Raw genomic sequence first — 19746 nt, forward strand, 5'->3', positions numbered from 1 at the left:
ACTGACAGCTTGGAAACTGCAGCACTCTCTGTGGTTTAGGGATGTGTGGCCCAAGTGAAGCCCCTACTCCCATCTTCAGTGAGGTCATCAGGTCCAACTGATTCATTTGGTCTAAAAAATCCAGACTACATGGGAATCCAAAGTTCACTTGGCAACCCTTTGTTATCCTTTGGCCGTTGTAAGCAGCCCATCACACCCTGTCTGGGGAAAGCTAGGGATGAGAATCTCAGCCTAGGTGCATTTCAGCGCTGGCATGCAATAGAATTTGGGGAAAGTGATTTGCACGTGGGAGGCACGTGGGGTGTAACCCATGGCACAAATAAAACACACCTAGAATTTGCTTTCCAGGCTCTGTTCCTGCTATTTGCAAAGTCTGTAGTTCAGGTTTGGGACCGGACATGGCACCTGCTCAGAGAGGCTCGCCCTCGCTTTAACATACGATGGCTAACCACGCTACCTTCCTTCTCCGGTTTTTGCTCTTCAGAGGAACATTCTGTTCTATCCTCTTCTGTAGTTTTCTATTGGGTATGCATTTACGTATTCGTTGGCTGTGGATCCTATTATATGTGTAAGCCTTGAAAAGGCAGGAACTTTGCTTATTCACCTTTGTAGGCCCAGCGCTTGGCCCAGAGTGGGCTCCCAAGGAATATTTGCTGAATTAATGAGGTGTAGCGGTGATGCATGGTCGGAGCAGCAAGTACCAACCATAAAACCCTTGGGACTCAAGACAGTTTGGTTAAGGAGAGTCAAAATGTGAAATCAGAGCAAGGCGTCTAATGTATGTTAGATGGCAGAGCACGTGGGGCTCTTTTTAGGACCATATGAAATAGTGACACATGTAATTAATTATTTTTTCTAAACTTGATGATATGAAGGTAGTATTATGTGCCAAATGTTAACAGAACCATATGGATGGGGCTAAGTCATTTGCATTGATTACTTTTAATTATGTATACTTTTAACCTTTAAAAACTTTTTAAAAAAATTTTTGGGGAAGGGGTATTATTTGTTCAGCTTTAACAGTAGGACTCGTTGATTCAGGTTACAAAGCATCCATGTTCTAGAGTGGGGGTGCACGTTGATTAAAAGCCACTGCTCTAGCGACATCATCTTTGACCTTCATGCTATTCTTCAGGTCATATCCTTTGCTGACACTACTGACAAAATCTGGATGGCTTGAACCAAGAGTAGACCCCTGCTGGCAAAATCTGTAATAATGACATTCCTTTGTGAATTCAGAGAGTTTTAAGAGAATTTGCTGGATACGACAGAGATCTTCTTCATGTTGCTGTAGGTTATTTATGTAGCTTGTTAATCATCCACATTCCAACGAAGAGTCATTATAAAAGGCTCAGGATGTCTCCTTTCCCCCTGAACCTCACCGCCTCACACATCATTCATCTAGGCTAAAGCCAGACCACTGCTCTCAGAAAGTAAACTTCAGGCAATTGTTCAAACATCCCAGCAATTACTGATACAGAATACCTTTCTTCTCACCAGTTCTTCCCAGTCTTCTAAGTACCTGCTGTTGAGGCATAGTGGAAGCTCATGGAAATTAAGACTCACTGCCGGGAAGCAGCAAGCTAGCTGCAGGAACACTCTTTTCCCTGAATATGAAGGAAGAGGTGAGCCATCCCTGAATGTTTGGGCACAGTGAATAATGAGTACACCTCAGAGGGGGAGGAAGGGAATTAGAGGCTGCATTTAAACACACTCATGTATACATGTTATCAAGGATGTGGGCTGAGTTTTTTGATTGGTGGTATCTCAAAAAATCATACTTTCATATATTGCTTAATGAATTTAACTGGAGAGAGGGCGATGCATTAGGTAAATCTAGAAATCTCTCTTTTTGAATGAAAAGATACTGGTGTCTGGTGTTTAATTTCATCTATTGACAGGAATTACCTACGCCTCAGTTTTCAGACAAGTAATGAAATACAAACAGTAGGCTCTTGGGCAGGCAAGGACTCCCTTTGCAACATCAACTTTCCAGTATCATGGCGGAGGTGTGATTGTTGCCATTCCAATTGAGAGCTATGGCTGAGGGACCACAGTTAACTCTTGGCCTTCCCTTGAATGAAGTCAAAAACTTGAGGCACTCCAAAAATGCATACTGAAGCTTTTTCTTGTTCTTTATGCACATCTATTTTCTCGTTCGGTTTTATCTGAATAAATACTCAGACATTCTTCTTGAGGTGCAGCAAGTTACTAGGGATAAAGGAGAAGGCTGCCCAGAAGTGTCTGATTCTGCTCCCCAAAGGCATAGGTCCCCTGGGAAGATACTAAGAGTAGCAGTTGTAAGGATCAGAATCTTAGCCAGGGAAAGGTACATGTGTGAGGTTACCGAACCCAAAGAGTGACCCACAAAGAGAAGCCAGGTATGAACTGAGTAGTCAAGCCATCAAATCAGAACCCCTGGATCTGAGAGAAGGGATTCCCAAACAAAATGGCAGCAATTAAGAAGGCGGCCAGAACCAAGTGCTGGACACACAAGGAAGCTAAAGAAAGCCCCATAAAGCAAGCAGGAGGTGGGGGGCAGTAGGCTTGTTATCTACTCCCTGTATCTATAGGCAGAGGCCCGCCCTGAGTGTTGAAAGTTACAGGGAAGGAAGTAAAGGGCAAGTATGAGGGATCCTGGGCAGAAATCAGGGGGAGATGAAATAATCTGTCACAGATAGTCCAAAAAGTCTCTATAGGTTTCATGGAATAGCTGATGGTCAGTCATTTTCCCCTTGAAGTCTCTGAGTCAAGGTGACTAGAAAGCAAAGATGATGATGGATGCTTGCAGCTTCTGGGCGAAATTATAATTAGTAATGTCATAGTAATTAGGCAACTCCGGGTGTGTCTTTATTCTCTTCCAAATGTGTTTTCTTTGCTGAGGCTTAAATACCCTAGAGCCGTCGTTTGAATTCCCACAGAAACAGACCCCAGGACAAAGATTCAATGGCAGGTAGTTTATTTGGGAAGTGATCTCAGTAGAAAAGTGAAGAAGTAAGACAGAGAAGGGAAGGTAGCCAATAAAAGGTTTTGTAATCAAGGAAGTTATAAGCAGAGCTCAGTCCTGCTGGAAAACTCTGGGAAGCCTTGGAGTGATCCACCAAGAAGTGAAGGAGGTGGAATATTCGCACACCAGCTCTTCTGTCATTTCTTGGTTAGGGCTGCGGTGGGAGTTTGATTCCTTGGCACATCACCATGCAAGCAAGCAAACTGTCATGGTGGCCAGAGAATGCCTTTTGGCAAAAAAACAGAAAAAAAAGGGAAGTGATGGCAGTTGAGGCAGCCTATACCAAATTGGTCAGGGAGAAGGGATAGAGGCAGGGCACTGGTAGCCTCTGCTCTATCCATGGCGTACCTTGGCTCAATGTCCTGGTCTTAAGCCCATATGGCAAAAACAAAAACAAAAACAAAAAAAAAGGTAGACATGAAATGAGTGTCTTCATCAAACTCTGCACCTGGACTTTTTCTATAGGACCTAGATGGACAGCTTAGATAAAAACCTTCTACATCCCTTCACAGGCCTTTTCTCCCTAAATCCAGTTTTCTCCTCAAAGAGGAAGTATGATTTTAGTGGAATCACATCCGTTATAACAAGACACACACGCTAAGATGTTCTAAACCTTTAGCACTGGAAACCTGTTTTCAAACAGGAAGGGGAAGCTCGACCAGGCGGCAGCAATGGTGACTCTCCCCTTGGAGAGTCACTGGTGCCCTAGCATTCTGCCTCTTTATGAGCTGTTGGCTTTTTACATTTTTGGTTCAAACATGCCTGCATGCTCCCTGTCTTGAACACAACAATGCTAGAGAAAGGATAGAAGATTAACAATGCAAAATTAGCTACAAAAGTGAACATTTGTTCAGCGCGAGAAGGGAAATCATAACAAAATTTAAATTTAGCAAAGCTTACACATATTAAAATATTAAAAATTCAGAAAAATAACAAAAATTTAATTAGCTCTTTGACACTCCTCTATAAAACAGTTTTTCCTGCTTTTTATGGCTTCATGCTCTTTGATTGCCTCTTCATATGACAACAAAGAATTTGTAATATCATTTTCTAGAGAGAGAATAGAAAGATAATTTAGTCTTTTCTCTAGCATGTTGACTGAAGTTTGCTTTTTGTTATTGATAATTTTTAAAAAAAACTTCTTTCAGTTACAGTACTCATTATTGGCAATGTTATGCAAATTTTAAGGATTGTTGTCAAGTTTTTGGAAAAACTCAAGCTTCTTTCATATATGAGCTATGAGATTTAGAAGAATCTTCTAGACTACAACTTGTTTCAGACATTTCAAACGTTATTTTTCTTCCATGGCCACATATAGTCAGTGCCCCCAAAGGACCCTTTACATCTCTATATGACCCTTGGCCCTGCATTCTCGGACATATTGGTACCCATGGTTGATGGAGTGGTGGGAGCCCTCTTGTAGGTAGGTTATTCCTGCATGGGATGACTAACAGTAGTTTAACTATATGTGGAAATGATTGTGAGCCACATAGTTAGAAACATTAAACTCAAGCTAAACATATTACCGACTCATCTGTAATCTTGGCCAAATGCCAAGAATGCCTGCGGCCACTCCTAAGCCATCCAACCAAGGAGAGTGTGGAGGGAAAGTTGGAGTTCAGTCGTCGTTGAAATTTCTTGCCTTAGGAACTGTCACCGAAATATCTAACTGTGTATACAAAGGGCCTTGGGAGGGATCTCCGTGGTAAGGAGACCTCAAGTTTAGATTCCCCTTAGCTCCACTGCCTTTGCCCACAGTACAGTTTTTAGAAGCTATCATGCTCTTTACTTATTTCATATCCTGTCCGGGAGACCTATATTCTGGCTCCCAAGGACTGGTATACATCTGTACGGATCTTGCCTAACCCTTTGCTTCCCAAATCATTGCCTGTCTCTATGTGGCAGCCTCTCCTATCCAACCTGATTCTTCTGGATCAAGTCTAAGGGAAAGGTTTTAATGAATTTACCCCCTTAGGGCTTGCCTTCAGTTGTCCTGAGGGCTGTCCCCTCCCACCAGCACCCCCCCAACAAGTGAGTGATAAGATTATGGTAGCTGATACCATAAATGACACCAGACAAATGGCTTTTAAGCAAGGCTTGACCACTATTACATTCTACAATATGGAAGAGGTGAGTTTTATCCCATTTAGCTTTATGGAGAAGCAGTTTATTAACCAAATGTGATCAGCTTATCATTTATATGAAAAATATAGGGGTGGGGAGGATTTTTCCATCATAGGAAGGTATAAAGCCTTTGACTGGAATTTAGTTATCAGGGAAGCAAGTTTGCCTTTGAAATACTTGGATAAATTTGCACCATTCTTCCTTTTCCAGCATGGGTATGAGGGTGAAGTTTCTAGAACATTATTCTGAGTTATATTGACCTACCTCTTCCAGTGTGTGGAGGTTCTCTGAGGAAAGTCACCTCTGTTAGCTAAAGAATCTCTTTACCAAGGTTCCTTTCTTGTAGCGTTGGGAAAAACCAAAAGGTGGTTTATAAAGCTGTTCAAAAGAACTTCTTGCCCTACCTCATCAGCCTCTGATACTCATAAATGCATGTTGACGTTAAGAGTCATTCACAGACTCTCTCCAAGTGATTTTTGACAGATTTGGTTTTGTGAAAGTTACCTTGGGATCTGGACCTGCCATTAAAGGGCCCACACTCGCAAACTCCACCACGATCTTGAAATTGGAGCCTCACTTTTGCCTGTGAGGAAGCCGTTGTAATCACAGAGAATAATAGTTACATACACTGGTGATTTGTATGGAATTATTCTTGAATTTATTATTTAATAAAGAATCTTCAGAAATAGGCAAGTTAAAAATGTCATTTATGTCACAGATGGAAAAGCTACATATATGTATTAATGGAATTCATTCACTGGGTTATGGTCCCAAACTTCTCTTGGGACTCCACAGATCCACTTGGCATGTAGACCTCTCTCAGTTTGACAGGAAGGCAGATTTGTCACCAGATATTATCTGTGAATAGCCCCGGCTTATGCAGAGAATTCTCTAGGGGGCTCAATAAGAGATTCTCTTCTGTAGCAGATAGCCTAGAAAAATGCTGAGGGGAGTCAGCCCAGAGATTTTCAGCGACGTTGGTTGGTTGTGCTTTTCTGGAGCAGACAAAGATACCTGGGCCATCCTCACTGCACAGAGACTCTCTGTAAACATTCCTCTGGTCAGCACTTTTCCATTCTAGGAACGGTTAAAATTCTCAGGTGTCATCCCCAAAACAGATGCTGTTTCTGCCAAAACATTGTAAAAAGCATCCATCTTGAAGATGTGAGAGAAACAGATACTGGAAACTGCAGTATGTGCTCTGCTTGTTAAGACTTCGCCCAATGAAACTTTTATGTGTGGGGAACTGTTTTCTGGAAGCTAGTGCCAGCTCGTGAGCAGGTCATTCCCTAAGTGTGGTGTGGATGCGGTTGGGGAATTAGAAGGTCTTAAAATGATCGCAGGGATTTCTTTTGAGCTCTCAGTTCTTCAAAAGAAAAAAATACAAAAAAATGTATGTTCCTGCCAGAGGTTCAGAGAAACCTGGACATAGCTCTTGTTTCTTTTGTTTCCGGAAACAAAGCATGAGATTTGCTTGAATCCTACACATGGGAGACTCTAAACGTAGTCGTGCTCTTTGGTTATTTTTAGCGCATGGGTCTCCACCTACTCTCCTTTCTTATTATTCTCAGCCCCTCCCCCAGCACCGGGACCCTATATTTAGATCGGAAGCATCATCATCAGACACTGTGTAACCACAGCAAGGTTGTGCCTGTAAGTGTGGCAGGATATGGGGTTATTTTGCCTAATGGAGGAGATATCCTTTTGGGATAGTTTCACCCTCGGGGGGATAAAGCTTTGCTGTAGGTAAGAAACTTAATTAGCAGACAGGATCTCTTTAATATCATTTTGTAGAAGGAAGCTTTTTTTGTAATAATCTGGCTTTCATTGCAAAAAACACTGCTGTCATGTATTACCAACTTCTTGGAGTAGATTCTTAAAATATATAATATATGTATCATTTATTTTCTTTATATATATGTATTTTATTTATTTTATTTATGTATGTATAAAACCTCCACAGGAGAAGGGTCCTCTTATTCATATTTGGGTAAAATAAGAATAATTCTGGCTAATAACAATTTTTTTCATCCAGAAAGATGTATATCTGCTTTTGAAAAGAGAAAATAAATATATGAAGATATATCAGGAAATGACCCAGAAAGAAAAAATAATCAATGCCACTGTGTTTGATACTAATTTTAATAGTAGCTAAATAGGTGCTAAGCACATTTCATGTATTGTTTCATTTAATCACCATGTGACATATCAGGTGTGTAGTAACATTCCCATTTTACAGACAAAGAAGCAGAGGCGTAGCTAAATAATCCATTCAAGGTCCCTGAACTGGTCAGGTTTCAAACTCAGGTAGGCTAACCCTGGGCCAGAGCTTTTAACCGTAATCCTCATTACCCTCAGATAAGATTTTCTGATGGTTCATGTTATCTTGTGTGTATGAAGATAAAATTGATTATGACCTGGGCATCTGCAGGTGGCTGGAAAGAACAGAGCCTGTGATGTCACCCTTTATATAGGCAGAGTCCTTATTGTCCATTAAACTCTAGGTCTTGATTCAGAAATATTAGAAAGAGGCTTTTTGTCTATTGCTTGTCATGGAGTAGAGTTCTCCCCTGTAGTTCTCTTGTTACTGAAAGCCAGTCATACGACTGAAAAGAGTAAGTTTGGAAACTACAGATTAGTTTGAAGTAAGATGTTCTTTGACTAGCTACTATTCCATTCCATTAGGATAATTTCCTTTCCTTCCCTTTTCTCCTGAAAGTGCTTTATAAAACCACAGGCTCTTCAGAAACTGCCCTTGTCACCCTCCAAATGCATCCGTGTCCATGAGTACAGTATCAAGATGGTCAGACACTCTCTGAATGGGGAAACGGGGAAGGATGTGCTCTAGACATGGCTGGGCTTTATTTATGGGGGAAAAAAAGCAAACAGTGGGAGATAAGGTCTCAGGTCTGTTGTTTAGACTAGCATATCATTGCCCATCTAGGACAAATAACTTGCCTTGTTCCTTTGCAAATCTAAAAAAAGACCTTTTTTTTTTTTTTTCTGTTAGAAAATACCCAGCTTCACCTGTGTGCTTTCTCTCAAAGGCAGTACTGTGGTATTTGTATCAGAGAACTTGCATTTCATTATTTTCTTCTTCTGAAGAGTGGTGTTGGGTACAGGTAAGCTGTTATAGACTTGATATCAAAGTTTTGTGTTTAAAGAAAAACACCCCATTTTTAAAATGGGGGGAAAATCCTGGCATTTTAGGGAAAGGTTTTCTCTGAAGGAGGGAGGAGAAAACTATGGAGAATAATGAATTCATCAAGCTGAAAATGCACGAGGCAGCGAAGCGCTCAGGCTTCAATACATGGCAAATGGAAAGAGAGCTCCCATTACTGTCGAGATGCACAGACATAGCCCTGCTAATCGCTTGGTCATGCTTGGGAGACACTAAGTCATCACAGGCCATGACATGGTGAGAACAGGGTGCCAGGGGTTTGTTGTAAGAAAAAATTGTTGATTTAACATCCATAACCAGCAGCACTCCCTTCCCCGACCCTCATCCTCAGATGACAGGCCTTGGTTGGAAAAAGGCTTGTGTGTGTGTGTTTAACTCTTTAAGTTCAACGCAATCAGAAATCCTATGGGAGGTAAAAATTGTTAAGGAAGTGACTACTTGAACCACGAGATTAATTTTTATTTGTTTCCACAATTTCTATATGCAGATGTGCAGTATTAAATATAAAATAATAAAAGTTGACATTTATTGAAGAGTTGCTTTGAGGCAGGTGTTGTTTTGAGTAATATCTGTATATTACCTCATTGATTCCTCCCAACAGCCCTATGAAACAGGGTACCACTATTGTCTCCATTTTATAGAAGATAAGTAGCCTGCCCAAGGTCCCATAGCTAATGAATAGTGGGACCAAATTAGGAACTGAGATCGTCTGACTCCAAAGCCTGTACTGTTGACCATGTGCCCTGTATTAGATTATGTCCTTTGGAAAATCCAATGAAACCAGATGACAAATTAGTTGAAGAGACAAAGTGTACTTTTCCATTCTTTCAACATGTATTTTATTGAGCATTGTGGTAAATTATGGTGGAGTGGAAAGACAGACGTGCACATTACTGTGATAGAAAGATACATTAGGGCCAGAGGTGGCATGGAGGAAAAGGCATCCCTATCTCTCCAGGTTGCTTTCATGTGACTAGAATGGTATCTGGCTGTCTTAGTAGTTACTCAATAAACAGTAGAGTCAGGAAGGGGTTCAAATGGGTAACATTTGAGCTGTGACTTTATGATAAATAGAAGTTTTCCTGTGGTCTGGATGAGAAAAGGGATTACAAGATGAGAGAAAAGCATGTGTAAGACAGGAGACCAACTGAACTATTTTGGAAACGACACTGGTTCTGTGTTGCTGGAGCATAAAATGGAAGATGATGGAGTGTAGGCAAGAGGGGGAGCCATGATTGTTCAGCTTATGGTAGCGTTATCATGGACATCACATACCACGCAGGTGGATGTGGGTTTATTTGAAGGAGTGAGGATACCACTGAAGTAATGTCAGACAGTGGAAAAGTAGTCCCTTTGAGGTAGGGAAGCAGCATCTTGGATGATGGATGGAAGGGGTTGGGGAAGTGGTCAAGACTAGAGTGGTCCTGAGTGAGATTATGTGAGTGTGACCTGGTGCGGTGCCTGTGGAGTTGGAGAGGTGGGAGAGACTTTGAAGCAGTCTGTCAATAGCTAGACTGGATGAGGCTGGTGGTTTATTAGATGGGAAAAGAGGAGATGGGAGAGACTGAGGATATATTGCTGGTTTGAAAAATAAAATCAGTAAGCAATGGTGCCATTAATTTGAGGAGGAATACTAAAATGGTACAGACTTAGCTTAAAAATTGTGAGTTTAATTTTGTCAGCTTTTTCAGTTGGAGGTTCCTTTGGGGCATGGCTGGAGATGTCTAAAAGACAGTCGGACACACATGACTCCAAGTTAGGCAACAGACCATGTCAGAAAAAGAGGCATCAGTAGACCTGGAGGTCGCAGCTGGTGAATTTTACTAAGCAAGGTGATCATTCCGTGCATGGCGGTGGAATGCAGAAGGCGGCAAGCATTAGTACTACACAAGTTCACCGATCGGAGAGACACAAATCGGAGGGACAAATAGGGTTTCAGTATGCCACAGATGGGGTTATTAAAAGGACTTCACGTAAGAAGGGATTTGGGACTAGAAAGTTAGGCTTTCCATTGGGTGGAAAGAAAGAAGGGGAAAGAACAGTTTTGTACAGCAAAGTCCTTGGGTTTAGCAATGTGATGTTTTAGAAGCTTCCCTTGGGAGATGTCCATTTCAGACATTGGATTGTTTGTTTCTGGAGGTTATAGGGCTTTAGGAATTATTTTTAAAAGAACTTGGGGCTCAGTGACACGTGTGCAGTAGCATTAAATCACTGTGAAGCCCTCTTCTGAAACTGGACAGCTGACTATCTGCCTAATGTATTGGTGACAGTTTTCCCCTAAAATAAAATTTCAATTTTTACCCCACTACCAAACACTTACTCTAGTTCTTAATATGTCACCAGTCATAGTTCTAAATACTTTGAATCTATTAACCTTAGTTTTCACAATACCTTGGGATAGGGACTCTTGTTATCCCCCTTTTACACAGGAGGAAACAGGCACAGAGTTTGAGTGACTTGTCAAGCAGCTAGTAAGTGACTGATCCTGGATTTTGAATTCAGATGTCCTGGATCCACTATCCTATACTGTGTTATCTCTCCGTACGATGTCCAGGTAACCCAAGGATTGAAGACTCCTGGCAATGAGCAAGCTTTCTGTCTTTTGAGAATCTCAAGGGATATGTGTGACTGGCAAATCACAGGTTAGAGTAGGGACGGGGTGGCAGTAGTACTGTAGTACCATACTGCGGCTGTGTGGCCAGTGCCCAATCCGAGAGCGGACAAAGTAAGTTCAGAGGAGACGCTTAATGCCCCATAAGGCCTATCCTGAATTACACATTAACACCCTTCAGGGAAAGGCCTGTCTGGCATGTCCCCATCATGGGGTCTCAGGAACTGGGGCCAGAGGAGCTAGTACCAGGGAAGGGGGAGAGCTAGAGGAGCTTTTCAGTTTTCGAAGTCAAGCCAGTCTAAGCTACATCTGTGAGTCTACCTGGCTAGCTTCCAGAAGAAAAGACAAGACAGAAGGGAAGGGAAAGGGAGACAAAGCAGGGGAGCAAACTTCTTTAGGGTGGGCTGTCAGATCACGTGAGTGAAGGAGAAGAGACCCAGCCCATGTGCACCTGCTTGCTGTGGCCTTCAGCTCCTGGAGTGGTTCACCCCTTTAAGCATGTAGCAAGCCAGCTCCAGAAATGTGTTCCTCTAGAAAGAAATGGAGAAGAGAATACTAAAGGAAAGGGACTTTGAACTCCTTCTTCAAGAAGCCAAAATAGCCCATGGTTTTCATTTCGTTACTTGATACACAAAAAATTTCTTACTCAATACAACATAGCTGTCCATTACTGGGGCACGATGGGGTATGTGTGTAGAGATGGCTCTTTCTGCCCTGTCATTGAAGAGATTGACATTCAGAAGCATGTCACGTGGCATTGGGAAACGGAGACACAGGGTGGCCATGGGGTTAAGAATGTGGATAGATATCGAAAGATAGATAATGCATTTGACTTCACAGAGACAGCACGCAGTGTCCGGGAGATCCTTCCTGATTCTGGTAGGATTAGGGTAGCACATTTGAATAGATGGTGTTTTATTCTCTGTATAGAAAGAGTGAGATCTGGGTTTTAATACAGAGTTTGACACCGACTGTGTACCTTAGGCCAGGAACTAGCAAACTTGTTCTGTGAAGACCAGATAGTAAGTATTTTCCTTTTTCTCTTCAGCTCTGCCATTACAGTACAAAAATGGCCTTAGGCAGTATGTAAAGTAATGAGTATGGCTGTATCCCAATAAAGCTTTATTTGAAAAGCAGGTGCAGGTGGAAGGTGGAGATCAGGGGAGTCCGATTTGGCCCAGCAGCAGTTTTTTACCAATCCTTGTTTTAGGCAAGGGGCTTGACTTCTCCATGTCTTGTTTCCCCTTCATCCCATTGGTAAATTATTCTCACCCAACAAATCAGGAGGTTGCAAGTGCCTGGCATTATAAGTAATTCCCAGATGAAGAAAGGCTGGGTAGGAGGTCAGGACACTTAGACTCTTGGAGGGCCAGGCACCAGCCAGCTCTGGGACCTTGGCCTTGTACTTACTCTCAAATTTTAAGGAACTTTTCAGCTCTTACATTCCGTGTAGAAGGGTCTCCAAATAGGAAGTACGAGTAAGACTAACAGTATAGTTGAAAATTGCATGAAGTTGTCCCTTCATTTCTTAGGTTAAAAACAGAAGCACAAGTCCTCACTGGAAAATTTGTTTGTGTAGTCTCCAATTGGTAAGAGTTTTTCCTCCTAATATCATTGAGTTACATTAGAACTTGACTGCAAAGGCTTGGCAGATAAGATCTAGTGCCCTAGCAGAAGGGAGGAAATGTGTTAGTCTAGAAGATTGCAAAGAAAGTTTCGTCTAAAAATGTTTTAAGCTAGTAATGGATCAAGTATCATTTCTCCAAACAATGTAAGAAGCAGACATGAGAGAAGGAAATGACATTTCACTGCCTTTAACCCTTTTAAGAATATAAATGTAACCGTTCTGAGCATAGTATAAGGAGAAAATAATTCTGTCTTCACTCCAGATGCTCCGTACTCTGGAGTCCACTGTGATTAAACTAATAGAGGGGTGGGATTCACCTACTTCCCCTCTAGGGCACTTGATTTAAGGCTGGACACAGAATGGAATGTGCCTAAACACTCTTTCTCTCTCCTTCTTTATGAAAGTCATATGAGTAATAAGGAGGAAAGACAGATTCATTTGAGTACAACCCATCATTTAAGCACAAAACAAAACATAATCCTCATTATTGAAGAGTAATAAAAATGAGTCTAAGTGGCAGTTAGGTTCCTACAAATAAAAATTGCGACCACCGCTGCCGTTGCCTGTCTTTGTGAAATGAAGGGATGAATGCTACCTTTGTTCAATGAGCCCATAATTAAGAGGTGTTTAACATTGAAGGCTATTGCTTTAAAAAGATATTGCCAAGTAAATGTCAGACCATGGGAGACACTGGGTTATGAAGGTTACACCTGCCAAAGGTAAATTGAATCAAACAGCCAGTGGCACTGACATGGTTTACAGATTCACCCAAGAGCTAAACATTTGCAGCCTCCTGGAGGAGTGTCTTCATTTCCTTCTTTTCAACTTCTTTTTCTTTTAACCTGGGTGTGCTGGAGTGGATGGGGGAAGGAAGTACTATGTGTGTTGTATACACACACACTTTTAAGAGCATTTTCTCTGTTGACATTCTAGATTATACTCCTATAGCTTCAAGTAAGTATTAATTTAGAATTATTAAAGTAATTTATATTTCACATATTTATACATCTTCCACACCTAACAACTTCTTCATACTTTTTGTGTTAGCACTAGCAATTTTCTTGGATAGACCTTTCCAGGTAACTTGAATTGGATGTTTCTATTAGTTGGCATTAGATAGATGGTGAAACATGCTAAAAAATAGACTTCAGCCCTGAGAGAATTGCAGAGCTAATGAACTTACAGACAATGGTTGGACCTATCATGGACAGCAGCCTTTTTTGCAGTCTTTGTCATAGGGTAAGACAATTTGATGCTGAGCTTTTTAGTAGAAGGGGTTAAGGTGATTTGTCCCAGGTATCTGTTCTTTGAAGTAGAATTATACAAAGCATCCAGCAAGTAGTGGGTGCTCAACAAATTGTGGTCCTTTTCCATTAGTGTACGCGGTGTTCTGTATATTCCATCAGTTGTTTGTTTTTTAATCTCAGGAGGGCTCTTTGCAGTTGAAGAGGTTAGATCCCAGACCTCTGTGTCTCTAGCACCTCCCCTCAAGGCTTAAAAGTAGAGCAGCAGAATACTAGAAAGAACTGAAGTGAACACTCCCCAAATTCTGTGGGTGCCTCCTTTAACGGGCACTATTTCCAAAGTGTTTGAGCATAATTTCCTTCTCTGGCTAGATAGACATCAAGGCCAGAATAAAGGAAGGACCCTCCAACATCATCCACCGAATTGGCGAGACAAATTCATGTTCTGCACTTTCTGATTTGCCCACTTTGGGCTACTGGTTTTACCAAAAACAAAACAGAATCTGCTTCTTTTCGTCTCCCCCCTTTCCATATCTGTTCTTGATCCAACCAGATTGTTGTATGAAGAAGGTGGTAAAAGATAGGACGTTGAAAGAAGAGTGTGAAGTAGAACAGTTCCTTGGTTCCTTGGTTGATAAAGCAATCTGATCTCATTTCTGAGTCCCCAGTTGATGTTTGTTTTTATTAAAAATGTCTGAAAGGGTAACAGTTCCAAGTATATTATCCAAGGTAATGACATTAACTAGCTTTGCTGCAGAATCAATAGGAGAAACAAAAATATACGTCCGCTGATTCAGAACGACACAAAACAAACGTGTTAACTAAGGCAGATAGCCTCGACTGTTTAAGCATACATCATATGACGTTTAAGTCCTATCCGCAGCTCCTATTTTCGGGGGGGAGGGAAATTTATAAATTACTTTTTAAAGTATGTTTGTAGCCTGCTGAGATAATTCTGAAAAAACAGAAAAGAAAAAAGAAAGGGCAACCCAGAAACCACCGTCCCTGTCCTCTGAGGGAAGAGAAGAAGAGAAAGAATGGAGGGGGGTGGGAAGGGAAAAAAACTTGTATACTTCATCCAGGGAAAGTAATTGAAAATGCTAATTCTGTGCCCACAGACTAAAACTTTGAAGGACAGGTCCTTGTCATTGGACTCCTCGAGAAACAGCAGAGCAGAAATAAAAATAGATCATTGACCAAAAATATCCCTTTCCAACTGAGAAGTTTTAAAGTGCTGCTGCCCATTTTTCTGTTTAAAAAATTATAAACCAGCCTTTTTATTCTTTACCTTGAGAACTTTGGAGACTAATGTATATGTGGTTTAGGAATAAAAATATTATGATTCTCAGTTTAAGAAATGTTGAGATCTTTTTAGTGCTATTTTTTTTTTCCCCTTTGGAAAATGAATTATCTGCAAGGGTCAAGTTCAGGTTATTGTCACATCAGGCATTTCAGAGGCTCAAGGCAGTTAGCAATTTTTTTTGGAAAGATGAACATAGTTGGAAATTACCTACTTTTTTTCTTTAAATAAACAGAAATGTTAATGGTAATGATTGTAATTATGATAATCATTTCTTTCCACTTTAGCTTTAAGTGCAGGAATTACACCAGGGTTTGTGATTGATTTTCAGTGTTGTAACCAGTGGGGTGGGGACACTCAGGGCAACATAGGTTTGGATACTGCCTGATCACGTACTGCATTAAAAACCAAGCATGCATTTACTGGTTCATGAAAATCAAGATGTTGTTAGAATGCAGAGCCAGATTTGGAATCCACTCCTTCCTTCTTTCTTTCTTTTCTTCTTTGACATGCATTTATGAATCCAGCATTCTCCTGGGCACACAGCAGTGAATAAAGGAGACAGAAGCTCTGCCCACATTGAGCTTACATCTAGGAAGAAAGTAAACAAAGAAGGATAATAGGCAATATGTCAGATGATAGGAAAAACTAGAGAGAGGGAAGGAAGGTGGAGATGCGCTTTTCACTAGGGTGGTCAGGGAGGACTCCACTGAGATGATGTTTGCAAAGAGACCTGAAGAAGTTGCCAGGGCAGTTATCTGGCTGGTGGGGAGGGCACTTCTGGGTAGTGCAAACAGCAGATACGAGCATCCTGAGGAAAGGAGGTGCGTGGTACGTTCAAGGAAAGTGAGGTCAGCAATGGGGCTGGAGAGAAGTTTGCCAGGGAGAGAAGAGTAAGAGGTGATGACGGGGAAGAAATAGGGCCAGGTCTACATGTGTAGGGTCATTTGGGTCGCTGACATGGCTCTGACTTGTATCTGAATGAGACGAAGCCTGTTTTTGGAGGATTTTGATGAGAGGAGTGACATGATCTCACTTACTTCTTAAAGGATCATTCCAGCAGCTGTGTAAGGAGTAGACTGAGGAGACGCAGGGACAGAAGCAGAGAAACCCCCTAGGAGGCAACTGTACGAATCTAGGGGACAGGGGACAGTGGCTTGGACCCTTGAGGTACACCTGGAGGTGGGGAGAAGTGATTGCAGTCTCTGAAAGGAGGTGCCAACACGATTTGGTGGTGGTTTGGATATGGGGTAAGAGGGAAAGAAAATTTTTGAACTGCAGGCTCTCATCCCACAACCTTGAAAACCTGAGACAGTTTCTCACTCTTCTGTTGGGGATAACAACAAAAACATAGATGTGCACTTTACTGTACTTTAAAAATTGGAAAGGTTTTATCTATGTTATTTTGTTGAACTTAGGCAATAGGTATTAACTCATCATTCAAACTAAGGAACAGATGCCTGTGATATTAAATACTCTGACCAAGTTTATATAGCTGATCAGTGGCAGAGCAGAGACACTCAGATTTCACGCAGAATTGGTGTCGTAAAGATAATCTTCCTTATTAAGTGCTAGGACCGTAGCTTCTGGGGTTTCAGCATTTCAGTTATCCGAAGAGTCCTTTGAGGAGCTAAGTCAATGCAAAACATGTGAGATACTATTGTTAGGAATTCCTATGGTAGGTAAACATGCACTATCTTTTGTCCATGAAGACAGAGGTGCTGAACTACAGTAAACTGCATCTGGCCATGAACTTGGTGTTCTTTTTTTCTGGTAACTAGCAATTGATTTACCCAGTTTGGGCCACTGCACTCTCATGTAGTGACTCTTATGTACTCCACTGACAGTTATCTGTGGTTTAGGAATGCCTTCTGAAATGTGTGGAATTAGAGCAAGACCCATTCGCCTAACCAACAATTAAAAACATGACTTTGACTGCTGAGAGTTAGAATGCTAACCAGCTAACGAACCTATCACGGTTACCACCATTTTATGGGTGTGGGCAATGACTGGCATTGCTTTGGCATATCAAATGCTTTTGCAGTTGAGAAAGCCAACTAGGCACACTTCTTGGTCTGATGAGTGGATTCAGGGCTGAAGAGCAAGTTGGACTGTCTTTTAATGGAAAATATTATAAATAGGGTAAAAAAAAGCCCTACCAATTTAGTTCATCAGAGGTAATAATATCTAAACACCTTAACCTCAAAATCATTAGTCTTGAATATCTCAATCAATATGGATTCTCTCAAAAGTCAATTTGCCGCTACAAATATGATTGTTTAATAATTCACAGGTTGTGGGCCTTCAGGCTAGAAAAGGTGAGTGTAGCTGAAGGAAAAGAGGTAATCTCTACCTCAGATAAGATTTCAATTAGAAGAAGGAACGTCTATGAAATAGAGTTTAATGTTAGACGTGACAGACGCGTGCGCGTGCGTGTTGAGCTGTACGTCCTCCTGGAGAGATATCCATTTAGTTCAGTTTCATTGTTCACGTTCAGATCAGAGCTATTTAGCTATTTTCCTGAAGTATCATACATATTTTATTAAAATAAACTGTAGCAAATTTCGGTTTTACTTACTAGATTAAAAACAATAATTTTAGATAGCTAATGACTGGTGCCAAATCATACAGACATTTTTCTCGGCAGTATTGGAGAGAAAGGACATATGAATCTTCGAAGGCATTTTGGTAACTGTTTCGTGGCTTTTCTTTTTTTTTATATCCGAGAAGGTGATATTGTTTTGTTAATTTTGCCTTTGGAGTAGCCCTTGCCTGATGTCATCAGTTTGGAGCCTGTGAATTCCCAGTCCTTGTAATTCTTTCGAACATGTCACTTTCATGATAAATCTGTTCACTGAAAAGATGTTTTTAAGCCTGGCTTCATGAGAGCTCTCCCTTATCCTGCAGTTACACGATGTGGACATACCAATTACTAATGGTTCTTATAGGTCGCGCTTTGATTCTCTTCACTCTATTCTCCATCAAGAATCTTCTGGCTCAAGAATCTCTTTAAGCTGTTATGAGGAGAGATCGTTTTTTACATATTTTTTTCTCAAACAGCAGTTTTTGCAGCCACGGACTAAAATGTTCCTTCTATGTTACTTTACAGTGGAATAGATAACTATTGGAATGGGGGTTGCTGAGGTCACTGCTATACACCCAGGAGAATGTCCTGTCACCTGAATGACTTGGTCCTGCCCCCACCCTGGGCCACACCCCCATGTAGGGCTGGGTGACCTTTCTGTCTATTTGCATAATCTTCCTTCCTTGGATTTATTCTCCATGCCTGGGTCAAAAAATGGGGCTCATTAATAAACATTTATTGAGTACCAACAGGGTATTATGTTCCAAATATATTCCCTTCCCTGTAGGCTTGGAATCTACAATTTTGGCTCCCAGCAGTCACCTCTGCCCTGATTTTGAGAAGAGTAAGTTATCTAAGCAATTGAAAGGACATTCAAATATTTGTGAACTTCAAAGGGAGATAGTCCTTCATCTAAAATGTCCTTTTAGATGGTTAAAATTCTAAATATTCTACTTGTCTAGTAAAGTCCAGTGAACTGTGAGTTTCTGGGATGCAGATAACCCTGATAAGGTTAAAAATATTAACACTCATAGATAATAATTAGGTTATCAAGTTAAAAGCATCTGTTCAGTTAGGTATGAGGACTTTAGAGAGAGAGAGAGAAAAAAAAGAACCTCATAAAAATTGAAGAACATTGTCAAGGTCATTGGCATATAATTTTTGAAGTCATTTGGGCTAGGTGCTGTTGTGCTAAAAATTCGATCAGTAGGCAAAGTTGAAGAAGACACTGTGTTGTTAGGATGTGTGAAGCTTTTTACTGAAGCATGATAAATAATTGAAAATGCCTTTAGCAAATTCGCGTTTTAATGGGAAAATACTTTGTCATGCAGTTTTTCAATTAGTATTCACTAATTCAAATTGGTTTATCATTTAGCCAACTGCGCGTTAGATTTTTAGTGATGCATTTTCTCATCTTCATTTTTATTTGTGGATTTTCCAGTTGATAGTAAAACTTTCAGTGGCTTCACTAATGTTTCTGTGAGTGGTTCTCGGCACTTTGCTGCCTCTTGCAACACCTGAAGGAGTAAATTTATAAAAAATCACCATCAGTGGCTCAATCAAACTGGATTTTGGTGAAGGGTTATGGGATTGGAGCTGTTTGAATTAGAATCTGGGGTAGGGAAAGGGATGCATTTTAATTTGAAATAAAGAAGGTGTTGATTCTTTTATGTGCCCTTCTCACTTTCCCCCAGACTCAGAGGAATCCACCCATTTCAGTTTGGAAAGGCGCTCTCCATCTCAGATTTAACACTCTTCTTTGCAAATTTCCCTCCTTTCCGCACATCCCCGCTCCAGTTCCCTCATTTAAGCATCTTCCTGAGGCCCCTGAATGAACAGGGGACATCTCTCCTAATTTACTTAGTCCTTCAAATTCTTTTTATGAGAGTTTGTAACTTTCCTCCTAGAGATCATTGTACACATTTTGTTAGATTAGCGCCTGAGTATTTCACTGTGAGGGGTGCTGCTAAATGCTGCTGCCATCCACTTTTCCTTCTGCAAGAAATGTTCTCCTACTCTTACTCTCCCCTCTTCTTAGAATAACTCCTATTGAATCTCGAGGTTGCAG

General features: G+C 41.0%; 1 protein-coding gene across 31 annotated transcripts in view; it reads left to right on the forward strand.

Moving 5' to 3' along the window:
* ESRRG (estrogen related receptor gamma) overlaps positions 1-19746 on the forward strand; it is a 607049-nt gene that overhangs the window by 133535 nt on the left and 453768 nt on the right. For 12 of the 31 annotated variants that reach the window (XM_045809601.2, XM_087856329.1, XM_045809599.2 and 9 more), the window contains one exon: positions 1501-1625. The exons of 18 other annotated variants lie outside the window; for them this stretch is intronic. The gene's annotated coding sequence lies outside the window, so the exon portion shown is untranslated. One more of the 31 variants, XM_045809612.2, reaches the window with a different exon arrangement.

Source organism: Ursus americanus, chromosome 2, assembly GCF_024610735.1.
Source record: "Ursus americanus isolate L20-20 chromosome 2, mUrsAme1.1.p, whole genome shotgun sequence".
Taxonomy (NCBI): Eukaryota; Metazoa; Chordata; class Mammalia; order Carnivora; family Ursidae; genus Ursus; species Ursus americanus.